The sequence below is a fragment of the Callionymus lyra genome, chromosome 19 (assembly GCF_982586985.1).
Source record: "Callionymus lyra chromosome 19, fCalLyr1.hap1.1, whole genome shotgun sequence".
NCBI lineage: Eukaryota > Metazoa > Chordata > Actinopteri > Syngnathiformes > Callionymidae > Callionymus > Callionymus lyra.
The window spans coordinates 12117619-12133618 of NC_141836.1; the positions used below are offsets into that span (position 1 = coordinate 12117619).

A 16000-nucleotide genomic window follows, 5' to 3' on the forward strand; every position below is an offset into this window, starting at 1 on the left:
TGGAAAAGCGATGGATGAAAGAGGAAAGTCTTCACTTTTCCTAATAAGTGTCACGAGAAAACCGTCCTCATAAAGTTCTTTAATCCTTTTCAGCTAAAGCACGTAAGAAATATTGCACATATAACACTCAGCTAAATGAGATCAGCCTCTCTCGGAGAGTGTGTGTGTGTGTGAGTGTGTGTGAGAGTGTGTGTGTGTGTGTGTCGGGGGGGGTAATGGCCCAGAGTATCATTGTTCTCACTGACTCAGCACTTCCACACTGTCATCCCTGTCATTTCATCAGTTTGCAGGCAGTCCGGATGTCTTGACGCCAGATGGATGACGCACAGTTTATCTCTCTCTCTCTCTCTCTCTCTCTCTCTCACCCGGCGAGTGGCTTCGGTTTCTGGCAAACACCCGGACGTGATCGCGAGAGATGAGACAGATTCGGGGATTGTTTTACTTCCGAACTGTCGGCTGTGAGTCGAGTTTTTTTTTTTTGTTGTGTTTTTTTTTTCTTCTGGAACTCTTTGAAGGGAAATGTCGTGGAATCATGTTTAGGTTTGGTTATTGTCGCGCACGTGAGTTCATGTGTCAAGAAAACTACACAAAGATTAGCTCGAAAAGATGGTGCTACATTGAGTCTGGTTCTGCTCGAGGTTTCTGCCCCATCATTGTCACTCTCTTTTTGTTCTCTAGGGCCATTTTTTCCTCTTATATAGTGTTTTTTTTATCTGTGTCTTGAAATAACTGACACTTTATATATAATTTAAAGTAATTAAACAGAAGAAAAAAAATATTTATAAATATTTGAAATAATCTCAGATCAATTTAAAAAAAAAAACATTTAATTTATCAACAAAAACAAAGCATAAAACTAATTTAACTACTGAATAAAAAATTTAAATATTAATAAATAATCAATAAAAATTTAGATACATTTTCAGCTCTTGAGAAGTCTTGAAATAACAATTATAATTTGACACTTTATATAAATTTAATTAAACAAAACAATATATATATTAAATTGAAATAAATCTGTTAAAATCGAGATTTATAAGATTTTATTATTTTTTCATTAAATCTTACAATATTTAATCAAACAAATGTAACACTTTGATAAATAAAAAAAACATTCCTTTTAATAAACAGAATAATAAATAATATATACATAAAATTCAGACTTTTTTTTAATGCTACTATAGATTATTTAAGTGCGTTTTTATCAACAACTTTGATTAAACTTACAAAAGTGAATGCTTTGATGTATATATATATTAATACATGATCAATTAAAAATAACACAATGATCAGTTTTATGATATCTTAAGATAACGGTTATGTTTTGAAACTTTATATAAAATTAATTTAATTCAACAGAAGAAATATATATATGAATGGAAATTAAATATATTAATATACAATCAATAAAAACACAATAATCCATTTTAATTAAGACTGTCATATACTTAGCTCATGTACTGTAAATAAAGATAATTCGAATCAGTTCATTTTTGGTGAAAATAAATTAGGATATACTTTGAATATTTTTGGATATTATCTGATGTTGGAAAGTATTTTTTCCCACATATTGATGAGATTAAAATGACATAACATGGTCTGGTCGATACCAATTAGTGTCAAATTCTACTTAGAAATATCAGTTAAAGTTAAAGTTTGGTAACATTAGCAAGTCTCAGGTAAAAAGGTAGAAAAACCTGCCGAAAAGCTTCATTAATTGTGGCATCTTCTCCCAGAAAGACCTTCAACCCTGATCGCTTTCACTCCCCGGCTCGTGCCGCTCCTCTCATCTCAGCCCACTGTCAGGGGAGATGTCAGCCTCTCTTTACCTCAATGCTCACGCTTTGCTCTTTCTTCCCATATTCCATTTCCATCTATTTTTCATCTTTTTAAACCTCGCCTGAGTTACTTCATATTCCCCCGACGTGGAAACGCTTCCCCCCCTCCTTCACTCTTAAATCATTCTATCCGTCGCGGTGTTGAGAACAAACACGGCGGAGAAGAACAAACACCAGGCACCTGTTAATGTTGGATTGTTTTTCTCCTGCTAAACAGACTCGCGTTTGAAAGAGTGAAACTTGATGGTCGTCTGGAAATCAGAGTAGCTTCGCATTTATGTGACGACCTGTCAAGATGACAGTTGTCTAAGATAAGATAAGGATGAGATTCCAATAAAAGTAAAGGACTTCGAGAGTGTCGAAGAAAAAAATACTACCAAAAGACTTTCAATATGTGTTTTGATGCAAATACAATCTGTGCAAGAATAAGTGTATTTGTTTAAAACTTCAAAATTACTTTGAACACTATTTAAAATCAAGACAAATTAACCATTTTTGGAAATTTTGTTTGGAAAAAAACACCTCTGGAAGTTTCATAAAGTATACGGTGCAATATAATTCATTCTATAAATATTTGTATCACCTGATAAACTCTAAAAAGTACAATAAGTACCATATTTAAATCAATAGAAGAAGATAATTTGAGTAGAAATCATGGGATGTTTGTTATATTTGTATTACTAAAAGTTGTTTAAATTGAAAAGGTTAAAACTATGTATTCTTTATGCTTGGTTGTAGAAGTTAAAACAAAAAAAAGTTAATTAACAAACATAAACAATTATATATTATGAAGAAATATAGTTAAATATAGGACAAAAAATAAGATTGTCAGCTTCCAGTTCACTAAAAAATGTGTCCAATTAGATTCCACTTTCACGTGTTGCCAGGTTAGCAACGTTAGCTCTGGTCGACGAGTCAGTTTTAAAAACTGTCCTAATGAGATTTTGACAACGTCATGGTTCGTTAAAAACTGACATTCATAGTAAAAAAAATAGTTGCTAAAGTTTCGTAACCCACAACGAAAACAAAATCCAGGGGTTACCAAACTTATGTCAAAATAAATCTTGAATTTTCACTAGTTAACATGTTTATTAATGGAGTAAAGTTGACGTAAATACGCGTCTTGATGTGTATTTAAGTAAATAAAACACCATTTAGACATCGTAATCGATAGCGTTGAAATTATATAAACTATTTTCTCTTTCCGTGCGGCCGTTACCCGCCTTCAAACCAGGGGTTGGGAACCACTGCTCCAAGAGATCGAGCGGGATATTGCTGACAAGTTTTTTTTTTAACAATAGTGACAAGTAAGTAAGGAGGAGCCTGACCATGAATAGATCTGAAAGTAAGAACCAGAATTTTAAAATTGATCCTGAAAGAAACTGGAAGCCAGTGAAGAGTTTTAACGATCGGGGAAATGTGAGTTCTTCTACTAGAGCAGGTCAGAATTGTCGGATAGATCACTTCACACAGATTAATGTCAAAAACATGGCGATGATACTGAATAACCAGTTGATTTAAAGGATCTTTTTCAATGTTTGGGGATAAATATCAACAATGAGCCTCAAAAAAAAAGTACTTCAAACCGTTTTTTTCACTCCAAATCAATCAGGAGAATCAACACGATCATTAAAAAAACTGAAATGATTTATTGTTAATGAACTTCTCCCAGCTCGATCAGCATCTATAGTCATGAATATTGCATCCGAGTGTATCCAGTAAACATGTGGCATGAGAATCTCAACGCAGTAAAAAAAAAAAAGTGGTAAAATATTCATCCAGGCGTGTAAAGAGATGTCTTCGAAGATGGGGATTAATATTAAAAACGCGCCGAGAATAAACTGGGTAATGAGGTTACATGGGAAAGAAAAACATAAAAGCTGTCAGAGGGATCTCACGCCACTTTTCATGTCAAGAACAACGACAATGAGGAACCCAAGTGGAGGTTGAGGTTCCATGGAGAGGAAGAGCATCTTTCATCCTCAGCAGAGATCACACAACACAGGTAAAGATTTTTTTTTTTTTTTTTTAAATGTTCTTGGCAGTGAACCAGTGGTCTCTTCAAAAAAAAAAAACTGTCTGCCTCACCTACGCATTTCTAGTCAAATATTCATAAGGTGACACGAAACTGTCAAACGGATGATCCCGCATGAATTTATCTGTTCGACAGGAAGCTTTTCTTAAGAGACCAGAATAGAACTGAGCAAAAAATAAAAAGAAAGAAAAAACGGGTCAGAAAATGTTTGCGGGTGTCAACGACCCGCTGCAAAAAAAAACACGCGCAGAACTAAAACCCCTAAACTTGCTGCGACACTATCAAAAAAATGTTGAAGAAAATGACGCAAAAAAAAAACATTTTTTAAAAGAAGCGACCCAACAATCGTCGCAGCTGTGCAGCAGTGAATGGAGGCGCGGATGCGGATCCTGCACAAACTTACGCAGACAAGATCTTAAATAAAATAATTTAAAATATGAAATAAAACTTTGGATATTTACCGTGTAAACGCTCCTCGGAGGAAGTCCAGGTTGACATTTTTTTAAAAAGTACAAGACATTCCCAGCAGCACCGGTGGGGTCTATTTTCACGAGAGGCTCTCGCGGCTCCGCAGCTCCCGTGCATGCGCTCGGCATGAATGAAGAGACGGTTTGAATCGAGCATCGATGGAGAGCAGAGAATGAAAAAAAAAAAAAAAAAAAGGAGGGAGGAAGAGGGAGAGCAAAGCTCGCAGTGAAAGAGAGGCGCGCCCCCTACTGCTACAGCGCCGGGGAAGTACCCGTTGACGCCGATAGGGGGCGACATTGAACATTGGAAGATCGCAACTCTCTAAAAAATACACTTTTTTAAAAAATCATTCTTACAGTTTTTTTTCTTCATTATTCATTTATGAACAATTGTCTACATGCGACAAATTTCCAGTAAAAAAGATGATAAGCCAATTATTTATCAAGAAAATAAAAAATGCTGATGAAAAAAACATTTTAATAGATTCATGGTACAGTAAATAAACTAAGAAAGATCGGTACATTTTGTAACACCTTTATATCAGAATATATGTAAATAGATTAACTCTATTGTTATTAATTGCTTAAGAATTTATTTCCACACCTTTTAAAACGCCTTTACTCTCATGAACATCACCAAATAAACAGTTATTAATGAAGCTTTTACCTAGAATTGTATATATTTTTTGGTTCAAAGGCCTTTACAAACACCATTTTGTCTTACATTTATGGTCCGGTTCATGCTTTTCCTTTTACCAGGACATGGCTATGAAATAGCATTTATACAATTCAGAGATTGCTGTTTTTAGCTTATAACAAACAATATATACCAAAGCATTTTTTGGTATCCTAACAGATTTTTACTGTATACTAACTTGACTTTTTCAGTTCCATCTTTTCCATCCATGTTTGAATGCGACGATGATGATGTCATGGACCACGGTTTCCTGAAGTTATGACAGAGAACAACTTTCCAAACTTTTCTTTATGAGGGAAATGCAGCCTTTAGCTACTTAGCATCTCCCAAAAATCGTTGCAACTACAATGTTTAATGTTGCACAATGCAACCAAAATAAATTGGTGGAACCCTCTACTGATAATGTCAATCAAAATAATTCTGATTTCAGTTTCAGTTTATTTATTTAAAAGGACAATGTGCAGTTACATCAGGGGTCCCCCCAAGCTTTTGTGTACGGTTACATTTCGGCATTATTAAATTAAAATTACCTCCACATCCCGCATGTTCACCTTTTGTTAATGCGGCCCGGTAACAAATGCCTCGCGGCCCAGTTCCAGTCCCCGGAACCGAAGGTTCGGGATCACCGCTCTATGGCACATGTCGATAAAACTCAAGGCCTGGGGGTTGAATCGGGGCCGCCAAGTCAATTTTCTGTGGCCCTCGGGATGATTTTTGCCAACTGTGCGATCCAAGTCAATCCCCAGGATCTATCAGTAGGTTTGGAATTTACGGTTATGGAGGGACATTTTAGAAAAGCCTAGATAGATAACATAAGATAGATAAGACAGACAGACGGACGGACGGACGGACGGACGGACGGATGGACGGATGGACGGATGGATGGATGGATGGATGGATGTTGAATTGAATATTCAATGTTCACATTTAAGGGCACTACGGGAATCCCGGAACCTTTCCAAGTAATGGAAAGCAAGCTGAAGGTCGATCGTCCTCACAAACTTTTGCTGCTCAAAAACTATATTTTTGATCTGAAAAAAGTCAAGGACAATGATTGGACAAAGATGGATAAAGTTACAAAGTATTAACAAAAGAAAAAGCTGCTACGCCCCCTATTGGTCAGCGGCATGTCCTTCAGACAGTGGGGGTACAGTACACACTAACCCTGACGATGTTTGGTAGAAACTGTAAGTTACCGTAGAGACGATTTGAAGGAGAATAAAGGAGAGTTGTTTTGAAAGAGTGCGACGAAGAGGGAGGCCATCCTTTCACGAAAGATTGTGGTTTCCATTCATCTCACACTGCACTCCAGCGACAACACAAAAGCAGGTGATCCAGTGTTACACATCCCACCACAGTATCACGTGAATATTTCGGGGGGTGGATTTGAGAAAGTCTCACGACAGTCTTTCCATGAGAATACCTTCATGTCTGTATCATGCCCCCCCCGACGGTTTGTCCTCCGATGTCCCCTGGTGGATATTAGATGTCGATGTTCTTGCCCACATAAGTAACGACAATAGACCGACGGGGTGTTGTGTTGCCGCTCCGCACTGAGGCAGAGGAAGTGGCTGCGAAGACAATACTGGAATCTCACGTTACTATGTGATCTTCATCCGCCGGTCTCACACCCTTTCACTCGAGATTTAAGTCAAAACTATATACGTTATCTCAGGGTCAAGGTGACCCAGTGGCCTTGGAAACAAATGTGTTTGAGGTATCCCTTTTGTTGGCGCTGGGTCAAAGTGAACGACCCTGACCCAGAGACAACACAAGGGTTCAGTGATTCAAGAAGTACAGTATAAATCCAGAGCCTCATGTACTAAGAAATTTGTAGTTCTTCTACTAAATGTATGGATCTGTGCGCGGCAGGAATTTAGGCACTTTTCCTTCGTACATCCTTATCAATTAATCGCAGACTTGTTTGTCCCTTTCCACGACCGTCTTTACATATTTAAATCATATTTTTTTTGTTTCAATATTTTTATTGGAAAACGAGAAATAAGATTGTACTATACATCACAAAAAACTTTCTTTGACATTTTCCTTTTTTGCATACATAGAGGACAAACAAACGAAATAAATTAAAAAACAAAACAATTCAATAATAATAAAAAATAAAAATAGAAAAAAAACAAAGGGACAATACAAGAAATCAAACAACTCACCCACCCGCACCCTCCCCGTATCCTGGAATTCGTAGCGTAACTTCTAGATACGTTAAAATAATGAGTAGTACTTTTAACGAGTAGTACTTTTAACCACTCTCAGTCGGGCAGAACTTGCAAAGTTTTAAAATATAGCAAAAAAGTTTCCCAAATACCTGTGAATTTTTGTGTTGAGCCTCTCATTGTGTATTTGATTTTTTCAAGCTTTAGAAAAGGTATGACGTCTCTCAGCCACATTGAGATTGTTGGTGGCTTTGGAGATTTCCAAAGTAGAAGCAGTCGTCGTCGCGCAATCAACGAGGTAAATTTCACAATCGTTTTTTGGTCTTCTGACGGGGTTCCAAAAACTGCTATCAGTGTTTCTCCAAAACAGTGGATATACAGTTAAAGTAGCCTGACCAGAATGTGTGTATTTTTGAGCAAAGAAAGAACATATGCCCCAAATGACAATCGGATTTTAAACACCTGTCACATTTATCATATTTAAATGAACCAGAGTACGTGATTTTTCTCGCCTCGATCAGAACAAACAAATGAAAACATAAAGAGTGTAAACAGGATTAACCGTTTTTATTCGTTCATTTAAACATTTCTGACATGGACAACATTTTGTTTGTTATATTATAAAAACAAGCTCATAATTTATGTATTTATTTTCTGAATAGCGTAAAAAAAAGCGGATTAAAATATTCATTATAAAATGATCGATGTTATGTTAATAAATACAGATCATCAATTTGATGAATGATAACATATTAATAAAGTTGTGAATAATTTAATATCCACTCATGTAACTATAACTACTGGCTGTCTGAGCAGCTGATCTGGGCGTACGCCACCTACAGACCATGCGGGAATTACAAACTTTTTACCGCTCTTTTCAGTGTTGATACATATGGACTTTGAGCTAAAAGGTAGTTAAGCATGTTTTTTGTGCGTAAAACCCCTTAGTACACGAGGCACCAGATCTTTTTGGGGGGAAAAAATGCCTTTTAGACCAATATTCTAATTAATCTGTGAAGTATGTGTTATCGGGCCGCACAGAAAAAAGAAAAATTCTATGAAATTTCAGTTCTAATGATATTACTGTCTAAAAGGTGCTTTGTTTTGAAAAAAAAAGTGGTATTTTCTCTGAAATAACATTAGTCTGTGACTCTTTCAGTTAAGATTAAAAATAAACCTATAAACTAGTGAAAATGAGTGAAACGCAAACTCTATATGATGCATTTCTACAGTTTTTATCGAATGGTCGGTGAGTAAAAAACAAAAACAAAGGACTTTCCCAACAACAACCAAAATAATGAGCAATAATGAGTAACTGGAAATACAAATGGACCATAAGCAGGAAGTAAATTCAAATATAACATAGTAAAGTTATCCTGTACAAATGGTGAAAATGGAGAGGAAAATATCCATCCATCCATCCATCCATCCATCCATCCATCCATCCATCCATCCATCCATCCATCCATGTACATGCTCTGAAATATCTGATTATTGTACCCTTTCAAGTCAACCAGTTAAAGAACCATGTGTTTGTTTAGTCAGAAGAAACATCGGAGAATATCGGGACATCTCAGACGACAGCTGCCATGAGATGTTTTTCAAAAGTGACTCATGGAGAGTGACGCGTCGCAAGCCATTTATTTCCTAACAAGAAAAAAAAAAAAAAAATTCCCGTCCATCACAGGTGATTGAAGGAAGACTTAAAAGGACGTGAAAGCTTTTTTTCTGAAAAGGCGAAAGTTTTGCGTCATCAGTTTCAATGACATTTCAAATCAGCGAGGTTTTGAAGAAACAGTTTTTTTTTTTTTTCTCGGTAAGTAGACGAAGCTTTTCTGTAAAAATGTGACCATTTTTCACAAACGCGTCGCCATCCAGCGGACTCTTGATCATCCGGAATCACTTCCCGATGCCAGATCATAATTAAAATCTCCAACAAACAGCAGCCGAAAAGCGACCATGATTGGACGTTAAAAAATGTCTTTCTTTCCTTTTTACATCATGTTTACTCTGAAGTCTCTTTTTTTTTTTGACTCAGTTTTGTTTGACTCTCCGAGGTTTACGCAGGTTTTGATCAGCGACTAATTGAGAGCAAGTTCTTGATGTGAGCCTCTGAAACGCGGGGTTGACGGGGGGAAGCCAAAGAAGCCGACAGTAAAAGGGATTTGTTTAACACATCACTTCAAAGTTCCTGCTTTTATTTTTCCGCATCTTTTCTCTCGCTCTCCGTCTCTGCTTGAGCTCAATCAAACGTCAGGCTCGACTACCGGCGAACGTCAAGCCACACAGCCAGACTTTGTGTTTCTTTTTTTTCCGTCTCTTCTGGATGCCCCTAATTGTATCCGTGCTTGGGATGTTCAGCAGGGGGCGGGGGGGTCGGTTGCTAATGCTACTTCCTGCCGGAGAATCCATGCTGCCCCGGCGCACACATGTAGGCAACGACTAAAACCAGAGCGAGATCACAAACTGAGAAAAACGTCTTTGATTCTCTTTCTGTTTTTCTTGCCGCCACACGTGTGTAGAGTGTGTGTATTTTACTCTTTTTTTTTCGGGGGTATAAATGGTATTTATATATAGATGTATGGGGCTATTTTTGTAGCGAAAGCCTGAAAGGATTTTAAACTATATACGTGTATCTGTTCATTCTGTCCACAAGTATGTAACTTGAACTGTAAAAAAAAGTTTATCTATCTATCTATCTATCTATCTATCTATCTATCTATCTATCTATCTATCTATCTATCTATGTATCTATCTATCTATCTATCTATCTATCTATCTATCTATCTATCTATCTATCTATCTATCTATCTATCTATCTATCTATCTATCTATCTATCTATCTATCTATTTATGCATGTATCTATCTATCTATTTATGCATGTATCTATCTATCTATCTATCTATCTATCTATCTATCTATCTATCTATCTATCTATCTATCTATCTATCTATCTATCTATCTATCTATCTATCTATTTATGCATGTATCTATCTATGTATCTATGTATCTATCTATCTATGTATCTATTTATGCATGTATCTATCTATGTATCCATGTATCTATCTATCTATGTATCTATCTATCTATTTATGTATGTATCTATCTATGTATATATCTATCCATCTATCCATCCATCCATCCATCCATCCATCCATCCATTCATCCATCTATCTAAATGTGTAATTCAGAATAAGCACAAATCTATAAAAACTGACAAGTTAAGCATCACAAACTTCACAAAACTTCCAAAAATACTGCCCTTTTTGCGCACTTTTGCAACATCGTGAACTGCCGCTGTTGACGATCCGCGAACGTGTAACAGGATGTGTAAGCTAATGCATCGGCTGCGATGACACCGTCCCGCCAGTAGGGGGGCGGATAAGCCTTCGTGCAGTTGAATAGAGTTGAGCGTGAAATGGGGAAAAAAAAATAAAGAATTTGGCCACAAAATAATGGTCTTGTGGTATCAAAAATTAATTAAAATCTTTTAATTCATAAAAGGCTGTTTACCCTGAGTAGCTCCATAACCCCATATAGATCAATTAAACTTAATAAGTAAAAACGTTTTAAATATATATATATAAAAGAGATTAAACATTTTTTGGGATCATATTTATGGAACAAACTTTAGATTAAAACAGTAAAAAATAAATAATAGATTAGTTTCACTAGTTTACAGGTTTATTTTTTGAGTATAGTTGACTGAAAAAGGGTCTTGAGTGTCACAAACTAAAGTAACCTAAGAAAAAATAATATCTTGAAAGAAAAAACACTTTCAGAGATTAATAATCAATAGAAAATAAATTATATAAATTAGTTTAACTTTTGAACCTTCAGTGGAAACAACGTCTATACAACAAAACTGAGAAATAACAAAATAGTCCACGTTATAATGATGAACCAATTAAACAACAATGATAATTAAGAATGATACATTACAATAAATATTATTTAAAAAAAGAACCGTGTGAAATGTTCGCAACACAAAAACCCGAATCAGACGGATTAGCCAGAGATTACGTCTTGAGATAAGCAGGAAGCATAAAGACTGTTGGGACAGAAAGAAAAGAAGAAAAACATGCGAGGAATGCGTCATCAAGATTAAAAGCAACAACTTTTCTCGTTTATGAGCTTAGTGTCGTAAGTTAAGTGCGTAAACAACAGCTGAACAAAACTTATTCTTTGTTTGGGGATTTGATTATTATTATAAATATTGGCTACAGACGGTACCTGGTGAAACTATGGTGGGTCCTTTATTCAACAATAACATTGTCATAGTCAAGAAAACAATATACATATTTAGAGAAGAACAACATATTAAAGATTAATGAGTTTATACTCAGTAAGAAGAGGTCAAAGGAAGAAGCAAATAAATGAGGATATTTATGTACTTTAAACTATTCTGGTTTGTATGCATGAAAGCTTCTACGTGTTTTTGTTTGTAGAGAATAATCTTTTTTTTTACTCATTTTCTATTTTTTGCCTAAACAGAAAACAAATAAACAATTTCCAAGGACAAATGTTTACGTTTCTTTAAAGATAAACAACTCATGTCGAAAATAAGCAATAAATAAAACGATCCCTACCACTAACTAAAGCTTCTCCTACAGAAAACGATAAAAAATCCTATTGTTTATCAAATAAATTTTGGTTAATGTAGAGGAAAAAAATGTTTAAATCATGTGTCACAGACTGCGTAGCACAAAAAGACAACTTGGATAAAAGACTTCCCTGCATCTTCAAGCTAAAGAAATGATTCAAAAATTAAAATAAAAAATAAGAAGTCTCTTTGGTAAAAAAAAGAAGTGATAAAACACAATAAATGTGTGATTGACGCCAGTGGAAGGTGTCAAAAACGGATAAATTGCTGTTGTTGCGAAATGCCAGAACTGAAATCCTAGCCTGGATTCAACCACCTACTCTGTCACCATCTGCCGAGGCTCAGCATCTGCAATTATTTGGCTTGAACTTTGATATCTCCCGGTTCCCTCCATTTCCCCGCCTTTTTCCCTCCGACCCCCTTTCTGCTCCAGACCAATTTGAGGTGGCGAGGAGATGGTTATCTAAATGCAAAGTGATGCTGCATTAGCCCTCACCATGAAAGCCTAAGAGGGGGGGTTGGTGGGGTGGGGGGGGGCGCTGGTGAAAAGAGAAGCAACAAAGAAGAAAAAGGAGCAGTGACGATTGATAAAAGAATTCAGAGATGAAAGACGTAATGATAGAGATTGAGACAAAAAAAACGTCAGGGCCTTTAGACACTTTAGTACAAACCTGTTGCTATGGCAAACAAACAAGGGTACGGGGAGGAGAGAGTACGTTCAGGTGGATTATGGGTTTGAAAACTGCAGGGAAGAGCTGCAATTATGGATATTATCCTTATTTAATATGAATTATTACTGAACAAATTACATTTGATTTGATTTTAATTCTCATGGGGCTCCTTACAATTAACAAAAGGAGTAAACATTTCAAAAATATCTACTTTACTTGGTGTGTTTTATTGTTATTTGTGTAGCGAGCACCACTCTTTGAACGCCTTGCTCAGTAATATATCGCTCACTGAAGCAGCTCCCTGTGATGCTTTGCCGCCCAGCCGCCCAATCGCAAATGCCGATCACTACAGTATTGACCATACAATGGACACACTCTGAGGGGCGGAGTTCCACACTCACTCTGCTGTGATTGGTCAAAACATCGAGGTTTGTCACTGCACGTTATCAATCCCGGATGCCACCTCCAAGGGGCAAAAGCGGGGCGTGATTAAAGCTGGCTGGAGGCATTATTACGTCATAATGGACTCCGCTCTCGTAACCTCTCGTTCGCCGAGATTTCTGGCAGGGGAGAACTTTATAAAGTAATAAGTTCCAAACAAGGTCATGATGAGGGACTTACTGCATCTTGGAGAGGAAGACTTTAACATTTGAAACATGAGAGTGAGTCAGGAAAGTTGGGTTTTCACGTGATGCTCTTAAAGTGTCTTTCTCTTATTCAGAATCTTTCTGAGTTGGAATCACGTGGAAAAAAACACTTGAGCCAAACCAAAAACACTCTGAATTTTTCAGCAACTCCACTCAACATAGAAGCATCTTCATTTTTTGGAGATTCATGATGTGGTCACCCATATCCACGTCCTTCTATATCTTTTATGTACCAAACACAGCCAGATGAGAGTAAGAAAGGTCCTCAAGAGTCAGCTCAATGGGCGAAGCAAGATCCGGGCAATCAACACATGCTGGAATAGTAAGTTGGCCAAGGACAGAATCAGGGTCACAGATGTTAGGACTCACCATTAAGAGCCAGTTATACCCTAAATCCAGTATCTACAGTCTATAGACAAAGTATTAACAAGGGGGCCGAGAATTAGTGAGCAACAGAGCTACTACAGCCCTACAACGACCAGGAGAAACCTTGCATGAAATGTACCAGAGGGATGAAGTGACTGGTATGAACAAACCCTACCAACAGCTAGAGTGGACTGGACTCAAGAACGGCACAAAAGACCTCATCATGGCGGCTAGAGACTAGACGATATCCCTGGTACAAGCCGGCCAGCACCTTCTAGCAAGGTCTAAGATGCTAGCGGGTAAAGTACACATTGAAAGCCATAACCAAGACACCACAAGGCCAAGACAGGAAGCCCCTACCATGGTGATGGAGAAAGACCTGGCCAAGATCCGGAGGGACTACAAGCTACAGATCAACCGGGCACCGTGACCATAGACCGGCGGCAGAGGAACGCCAAAGCAGTGGCTACAGTGGGCGAGGAAAGAGTATTTAATTGATTTCATTCACTAGAAATAACATGGCTGTCCATTTTCCTCGCTCAAGGACGCTGACAAAGAAGCATCTCCGCTATGAATGTAGTCAATTTACCATCAACGCACGGCGGTAGAGGAATAAGAAAGTGGACTGTAGATGGAGAAGGACGAAAGAGATGCTCTCTCCACGAGCCGGTAATAGAAAACATTATGTTATTCATGTTATGCCACAAAAGCAATTTAGCTTGAAAGAAAAATGGGGATGTAAAAGCACACATATATGGCGAGAGAAAAGCAAGAGTAGAGATGTGACAGTGTAGATGTTAACTGGGTTTTTCTTTCATGTTTTTTTTCTTATTCAGGATTTGTTTAAATCGAGGTTATTTTGTCGGAGCCCGGACGATGTTACCGAGATACCTACACAAGGTGTGCTCGAGGAGAACAGGTCGGTTCTTCAACGCGATACATTCCAGTTCAGTATCCAAGTATCTAAAGCTCTTGTTCACAATAGGAAATTGGAGATTTGAGTGAATTAAAATGTGTATTTTAACGTTTGTGTGTGTGTCATGTGATCAACAGAAAGAAAGAAAAAAAAAAACATGAAATGCCTAAAAGCATCGTTTTTGTCAATACAATGTCAAAGCTGCTGATGTAAAACTTTTCAGCGAGAAAACATGTCTAGAATTGAACTCTTTAATTAACCTTAACTTCACATTTTATTTGTCAAAATCTACCATTCAAATCAACAACAAACTGAAGAAAACAAAATTCTATTCTCATTTTTTTAAACAACTGTATAAGTACATATATATTTGTTGGAAATGTTTTAATTGGGAAAAAGTGTGTTTATCAAAGTAACTTAACCAAATATAATATCATTATTGCACTGACTATATTTCTTATCACTACTTGTAGAAAGAAAATCAATTTGGTACCAGGTCTCTGGAGGAGTAAAACGCTAACCCTGACCTTGAGGATAATAACTTATTCAAGTTTGTGTTTGGAGTAAGAAAATTAACAGCTTTTGAAACAGGTACGAAGATATAACGGCAAAGTAACAGCTCTGTGCTTCAGAATGGATACCAGTGTACATGTAAACTCTGTGTTGTTCTCACTTGTATACGAGTAAAATGTGTGACTTTAAACCAGATCTGATGTCTGTTCTTTGTTTTAGTAAAAAGTCAGATTCCTAACCTGACAATTCTTAATAAAGACACCTGAAAATATGCGTTGTCTTTGAGCAATGAAGGTGGAATACAAGAAGAAAAAAAGCAGCACAAGTAAAAACACTTGCATCGGAATCACAAGGATAAAAGCCAAGGTTGGGAAAAAAATACAAAAGTTTTCTTTTATTAAATTAGCTCTAGATTGTTGCTGTTTATTTGCGGATCCGAACAGAGTGCAGGTCATTACGACAAGAAACAATCCAAGAAAAGTATATTGTCATGCATTGGTTGATGGGAAAATAAAAAAAACAGCGTTTGATCTGAACTAAGACAGGATGCTTTCAAAAATATGTCAAGGTTGGGTCGACTAGTGCCGTCATTTATCTGTAGGATATGATGAAAATCGTAGTTTAATTGAATGATAACATCAATTTATTTGAATCTCTAAACGCCCTGTCAGGTGGAAGCAGGAGATAAATCACTTAAAAAATCCTTAAAAAGACGGTTCAGTCCCATTAAACGTACATGCTGAGACCGTCACTTTTATTACGGCCTCTGGTTTTTATGAACACGATCACTTTCCAACGGATAAAAAAATTCAAATCCCTCCCTGAATTCTCGCAGCGACACAATGTAAGAAGGTAAAGGGTGAGAATTCCAGCCATTAGTGAATCACTTTTTGAGTTATTAGATTGTAGAAACATCTCTTCTGGTCAGCCCCCCAAAATTGTCGCACAACTTAATACCTTTTTTTTTTTTCTTCCCTCAATTTCATCATTCTGGTCTGCCTTCCCTCCTCTTTCCCTTTTCAATTATCCCTCCCTCCCGCCTCACGTCGCTCGTCACCGCTGGCATTCGGGAGCA

General features: G+C 36.9%; 1 protein-coding gene across 2 annotated transcripts in view; it reads right to left on the bottom strand.

The window, feature by feature from the left end:
• The window catches only part of LOC148059524 (plexin-A1-like), a 179819-nt gene extending 175292 nt beyond the window's left edge, over positions 1-4527 (bottom strand). The window contains exon 1 of one of the 2 annotated variants that reach the window (XM_087781286.1): positions 4335-4527. The gene's annotated coding sequence lies outside the window, so the exon portion shown is untranslated. The remainder of the gene's footprint in view (positions 1-4334) is intronic. The other variant, XM_087781287.1, reaches the window with a different exon arrangement.
• Between the last annotated feature and the right edge of the window lie 11473 nt (positions 4528-16000).